Source organism: Anoplophora glabripennis, unplaced genomic scaffold (assembly GCF_000390285.2).
Source record: "Anoplophora glabripennis isolate ALB-LARVAE unplaced genomic scaffold, Agla_2.0 scaffold1385, whole genome shotgun sequence".
Classification (NCBI taxonomy): domain Eukaryota; kingdom Metazoa; phylum Arthropoda; class Insecta; order Coleoptera; family Cerambycidae; genus Anoplophora; species Anoplophora glabripennis.
In genome coordinates this window covers 27061-33593 of record NW_019417548.1, presented here as the reverse complement: position 1 = coordinate 33593, position 6533 = coordinate 27061, and positions in this window count along the sequence as shown.

Sequence of the window (6533 nt, the reverse complement as noted above, 5' to 3'; positions counted from 1 at the left end):
ACCTAACGTCTGACATTGACAATTTGCGCAATTAATTTCCAGTTGTCAGTTAAAATTTTAATATTATGTAAAATACTGTTAAATAAAATTTGAAGTAAAAACAATCGTAGAAAAAATGTTGCGTGCAACATGTGCAAAAAGCATATATGTTGCACTTAACATGATTGCAGCCCTCAACTTTGTCTCGAGCTGCAAACTTCATGCATCGTACAACAAATACACACTATTTACAGTAGTTGCACAAATAACTGTTTGAATGTCGCAGAAAGTTTTATTAAATAGAAGTACATTGAAAACGAAACTAAGAAATAGTTTATTATCAAAAAGAGAAAAAACAAAAAACTTAGTTAAAGGACATTTTCAAAATAATTGCCATTTCTTTCTAAACACAACCTAACACGTTTATCAAAGTTGTTACAGACTCGAGCAAATATTATGGGATTGTTGCGAATCTCATCAGCCGCCGCGAATATTCTTTCCTGTAGCTTTTCAACACTGTCAACTGGGGTCGCATAAACAATACTTTTTATATGTCCCCAAAAGAAAAAATCCATGGGCGTTAGATCGGGAGAACGTGCAGGCCAAGAGATAGGTGCCTCATTCCCGCGACCTATCCAACGATTCGGGTAATTTAAATTAAGCCACCGCCTAACTACTACAGTGCAGTGAGCAGGAGCCCCGTCATGCATGTACCACATGGCCTGACGTACATTTAATGGTACTTCCTCCAGAAGTGGTGGTAGATGCTCATTTAAGAACTGCAAATATTCAACAGCACCAAGTCGATGAGGTACAACAAAAGGGCCTACAAGCACATTTTCTACAATTCCTGCCCAAATGTTTAAACTAAAATTATGTTGAAATGTTGTCATAGATACTTCGTGATGATTTTCAGGAGCCCAGGAATGAAGATTGTGCATATTGGTTAAACCATGTCTTTGAAAAGTTGCTTCATCTGGGAAAAGTATCTTTGAGGCAAAATTTAAATAATTTCTTAGAATATTAAGATACGTTTCGCAAAAAACAACTCGCTTTTGCATGTCTGGTTCAAGTAGAGCTTGAACTGGCTGGTGGTGAAAAGGATATAATAAATTATTATGGACAATATTCCAAACAACACTATGGGACACATTTAAGTGCATTGCTGTTTTTCTCGTACTACTCTGACGATTTTCGTCAAACTCTTCAAGTACTGCATCCTCAAGATAAATAGTACGAACAGTAGGTCTTCGGCCGGTACCCTCAATATGCGNACACCGAATCTCCTCTGAAAGCTAAACCGACGAGTAGTGTGCGAGTTTTCATCTGACCAAATGTAACTATTATGGCTGCAAAGAAATTAGCTCTGTTTCACTTTAAACAAAATTTAATATTGAAGTTACAAAACTACAAGAGTTCAGTAATTTAAATTTCATTTCACAACCATTTCAATTTCATTACAGAAATAATGACATAAAAAACGCAACACTCACTATATAAATTATAAAGAGAGGGTGAAATGTAAGTAGTATTTAAATATCGACTGTAAGTAATAGAAGATAAAAAACAATCGGACGGAGACAAATAAACAACTCGGTACGTGTTTCCGACCTAGGCTAACCTGTTTCTGGGTCAATAACCTTTCTATTTGACCCACTTTTAATTTGCACGTGTAGTGTGCATAGTCTAGGAGCCAGATAGGGTTCCGTGGCCAACAGAGTGCCACGGCTGCAAACAACTTATTCGTAGTATTTTGAGATCCTGAATCCAAAAAACTTGGTCGCAAAGCCTGAAAGTGATGAGTTTAATTGTTATCAACAAATTAAATGTTTAAATGGCTGTAAAAAGTTTTTATTTTTATAGCTAGTAAACGAAACCCTATCTGGCTCGTAGACTAATACGAACTGTAGTAGGATCGCATTCCATACAAAGTAGAGCAAAAAGTTGTCGGTCTTTTATCAAAGGAAAATCGTGTCATCAATGAATAGGGTTGATTGTTTTCGAATGTACGGTTATTACAATTTATCATTTTTAATATTATTAACGTTTTATAATTTATGTTAAATAATGCACAGTTTTAGTATTTCAATTTATTATTCAATATGCAGTTGCGTATGACCAAAGTTTACATAATAAATGTAAACTTTAGTGTAAATATAAACTTTGGTGTAACCTAGGTAGGTACTTATTGTTTTTGAGAAAGTAATATGTTTTTTACCTGTTTAAAATGTCAGCACGAGTAAAACAGCGTTCATCTGTCCAGCGCACTTTGTTTTAAAAATACAAATAAAGTTAGCGTCTGCTGCACTTCGATTTAGCTGCAGTAGATAAACTATGCCGATTCAAACTCAATTTGCATAATTTTGGGTTGAAAATGGATGTCCCGGTAGACGGGTTCTGGAGGGGTCTTCTTGATTTTGAAGTTGACGTCCAAAAAGATATTCGTGGTTTAAAATAGTCGAAAATAAGGCCATCAATAGCCCACAGTTCATTCTGGCTCAATTTGCATAATTTTGGGTAGGAAATGANCAATACACGACAGACATCAAGATGATTTAATCGACCTTTTACTAATGCAACGATTCAATATGTCGTATATGCAGGTTGTTGGTCAACCCTTACACCTTTATATCTACAGCAAACAGCAATTGGAGATATTACTCAAATGTTCGCCAGAAGTAGTTCACATAGATGCGACGGGTAGCATTATTCGCAAGCCTCAGACGTGCACTAAAAGAGTATATTATTATGCAGTAGTCATTAAAACTACTTTTAATAAAAGAGTTTGTCCCGTACTGGAAATGGTGAATTGCAATCATGACGTTACTTCTATTGGTTTATGGCTCGCCAAATTTAAATCATATGCAATTGCCAATAAAAAGAAATGGCCAATATTTACAAAATTTGTATCAGACTTTAGCTTCGCGATAATTAATGCAGTGTGTTTGTTTTGGAATAACATGGTCATAAAGACTTACCTGCATTTAACCTATGATTTTATAACAGCCAAGGACTCAAATGTGCTGAAAGATGTGATAAAAATCCATATATGATGTTCTCACTTTTTCAAAATCATTGCCAACGACATTAAGAAATATTTTAAAGACAAGTCTGTCCATAAATTCTTTAAAGAAATAATGGCTGCCATTTTTTCATTTTCTGATTTTCATGTACTTTGCACATGGTTCAGACATTTTACCGTGGTCATGATATCGGAATTTAATTGCAGCAAAGTAACTGATTCCATAAAAATTTTAATTTCGTTGTCTCTTCACAGAAGTGGTCTGGATGAATTGGAAAACGAAAACGAGAACACCGAAGAATTGCCATTCGAATATGAAAGAGACTCAATTTATACTAGTAGTCTGTGTTATAAGACATTTTATAAAATATATGAAACCGTTCTGGCCGAAAATACTTGTGAAGTTTCGGATAAGCGCAATCCCCACTATAATCCAGATTTCTACAGTCTAGCATTAACACGTTGACTGCGGTACATACCTCGGGGGATATGTACTCATTATAAAAAATATGCGAATCTCAATAATCACATTTTTATTGTATCTTGTGGAAGTTGCAGAATCTGTAGTATTTAGTAATAATGATTTTTCTATTATTTTCTTTTCAAAACTCTTTGCGAATGAAAACGTTAGTATCCTAGGATATATAGTTACAGATACATGCAAGTTTATAGCAATAATTGTATTATTTTTAATTTTATAGGGTAAAATGTAAAAAAAATTACGTATCCCCAGGGATATGTACCGCACACAGAAGAAGTTTTGTTACATATCCTCGAAGATATGTATCACAGTCACGGACAAAGTACATTGAGATTATCTCGCAGTCAACGTGTTAAAAAAGTATTTTCCGTATTTACCAATGTGGGGTGGACTTTTATTGGATGAAAAGAGGATGAGCAACGCCGATGTGGAAAACTGGTTTTCGGTGGTCAAAAATATATTATTAAAAGGACAACGCAATCAAAAATGCAGTAGGGTGGTGCGTGAAATTAGAAGGCACGTGTTATCTATTCACAAAGAAGTTATGCTAAATATCCCAAAAAGTAACTGTTCCCGACGAATTATAAACAGGAATTACCATGAGGAAAATGAAATTGTTTGCGATTTAACCTCCGAAGAGCAATGGTCAAAAAAGTTGCCACATAAATCAAGTAACTTTAAGGGGGTTCATTTAAAGCGCACTTTAAAAAAATTAAATATACAACCAGATATATCTTCCGGCCTTGTCAAACGCAAAAATGTGTCTAAATATGAAAACGAACAATTGATGATATTGCCAAATGGATTATTACCGCATGAAAATTATTATAAAAAATGTGATGCGTATATGAATTACACTGTATGCAAGTATGGCAAATTATTATGCGCGGAATTAAAAATCGATGACTTTGATAGCCTTTCAGGATATCAGTGGTTGACAGACTTAATAATAAATTGCAGTATAATTGCAATTATGCAAAAGAGTAATCAAGATTGCTACGAGTTTGTCACTGTGGAGAAATCTTATGCGATATTTAATATGACCGACAACTTAGAAAACGACTTTTATCAAGATTTGCCACTTTTTGCCGATGAAAAGAAATTAATCATTCCTTTACATATTAACAGGAACCACTGGTGTGTCATTGTGGCCGATATTTAAACTCAAACATTTATTTATATAGATCCCAGCGGCAACGAAATACAGAAAAAATTTATAATGCATTTGAATACATTCGTGCGATTTTTAAATATGTAGACAAGAGCAGAAACACATTTATATCAGTATATTCATGGAAGACCCAAACATTAAAACATATGAATCAAATAGACACGTACAACTGTGGGGTATACGCTATCTACTTTATATCCCAATTAATAGACCAAAAACCACTCACTGATAAAATAGATATTTCCGGATACAGGGGAAAGAAATTAAAACTTTGCTATTACAGTCGTCCGATTGTGTCACCAACGTATGCTCTATATGTAGAAGACTATTTCATGTCACGTGTACTATTCTAAAAAATAATAAAATTTTGCGAATTGTGTTTTAAATACTACCAACAAAAATTTAATAAACAATAAAATAAAAAAATATGTATGCAATTTAAATCAAAGGTATAAAAAAGAGGCGAACAACTAGCAAAATATATGTAACCAGAATCTCAAACTGAAGCCAACAATTTTTGTTTATAAAATATCCCATTTCATCATATTGTCCGGCCTCACAAATTTAAATGGCGTCTGTCCTAAATGTAAGTAATTAATTTCTCCATATTACATATCACAAAACTATAGTCCAGGTTAAAATAATGCAGTACCGAGTTTTTTACAAATTTACTTTTTTATAGGTTTCACACCGTATTTTTCTATATAATTACTCATTTATTTATTTAATTATTTATTTAAAATACTTATCCAACAGGCGATGCCCAATAACAGGATATGTTGAGTCTAGTATTAAAATATAAAAAAAGTTAAAAGAGAAAAATTAACTATGGAAAAATATAGAAAAAAAATATAGTATAAACTTACAAGTAACACAGATATAAAGAACAAAATAAAAAGGCAATAAACTATAAAAGACAGATATGACTACATAAGTATAGCATTTTTTAGATCATTAGGCAAACAACAAAAAAGATCAACATTATTTTCTATATTACTGTACTTGGAAACAATTTTATACAATGGTGATGCTACTAGGATGCTACGACGTGCTGCGGGTAAACTAAAAACATTATTACTTCTAGCTGATAGTCGCGGTACTTTGATATCAATATTAATTAAAACACCTGGACAGTCCAAAATGTTATGTTGAACTTTATACAAAACATTACTTGAAAAACAGATATTCTTTTAGCAAGGACATGAATATTGAATATTTACTGTCAATCGGTGCAAAATAAAGACTCGTATTCTCATTCAACCCGACAAATGATTCTTTTTATGAAATCCATCGCATTTCATCTTACATGTTAATTAATGTAATTTTTTATTTCCTGTCGATCTATGGTGAAATGAAAACTCGAAGACACGTTATAACGAAGAAATTATTTTTTTTATGAAATTCACTATTTCATCCCCCCTTACGGGCTGACAAATGAATGTGACACTACTAACTAATGTAATTTTTTATTTCCTGTCGATCTATGGTGAAATGAAAACTCGAAGACAGGTTATAACGAAGCAATGAATTTTTTTTTATGAAATTCACCCCATTTCATCCCCCCGTACGGGCTGATAAATGAATGTGACACTACTAATTAATGTAATTTTTTATTTCCTGTCGATCTATGGTGAAATGAAAACTTGAAGACACGTTATAACGAAGCAATGAATTTTTTTATGAAATTCACCTCATTTCATCCCCCCGTACGGGCTGACAAATGAATGTGACACTACTAATTAATGTAATTTTTTATTTATTGTCGATCTATGGTGAAATGAAAACTCGAAGACACGTTATAACGAAGCAATGAATTTTTTTATGAAATTCACCCCATTTCATCCCCCCGTACGGGCTGACAAATGAATGTGAGACTGTTA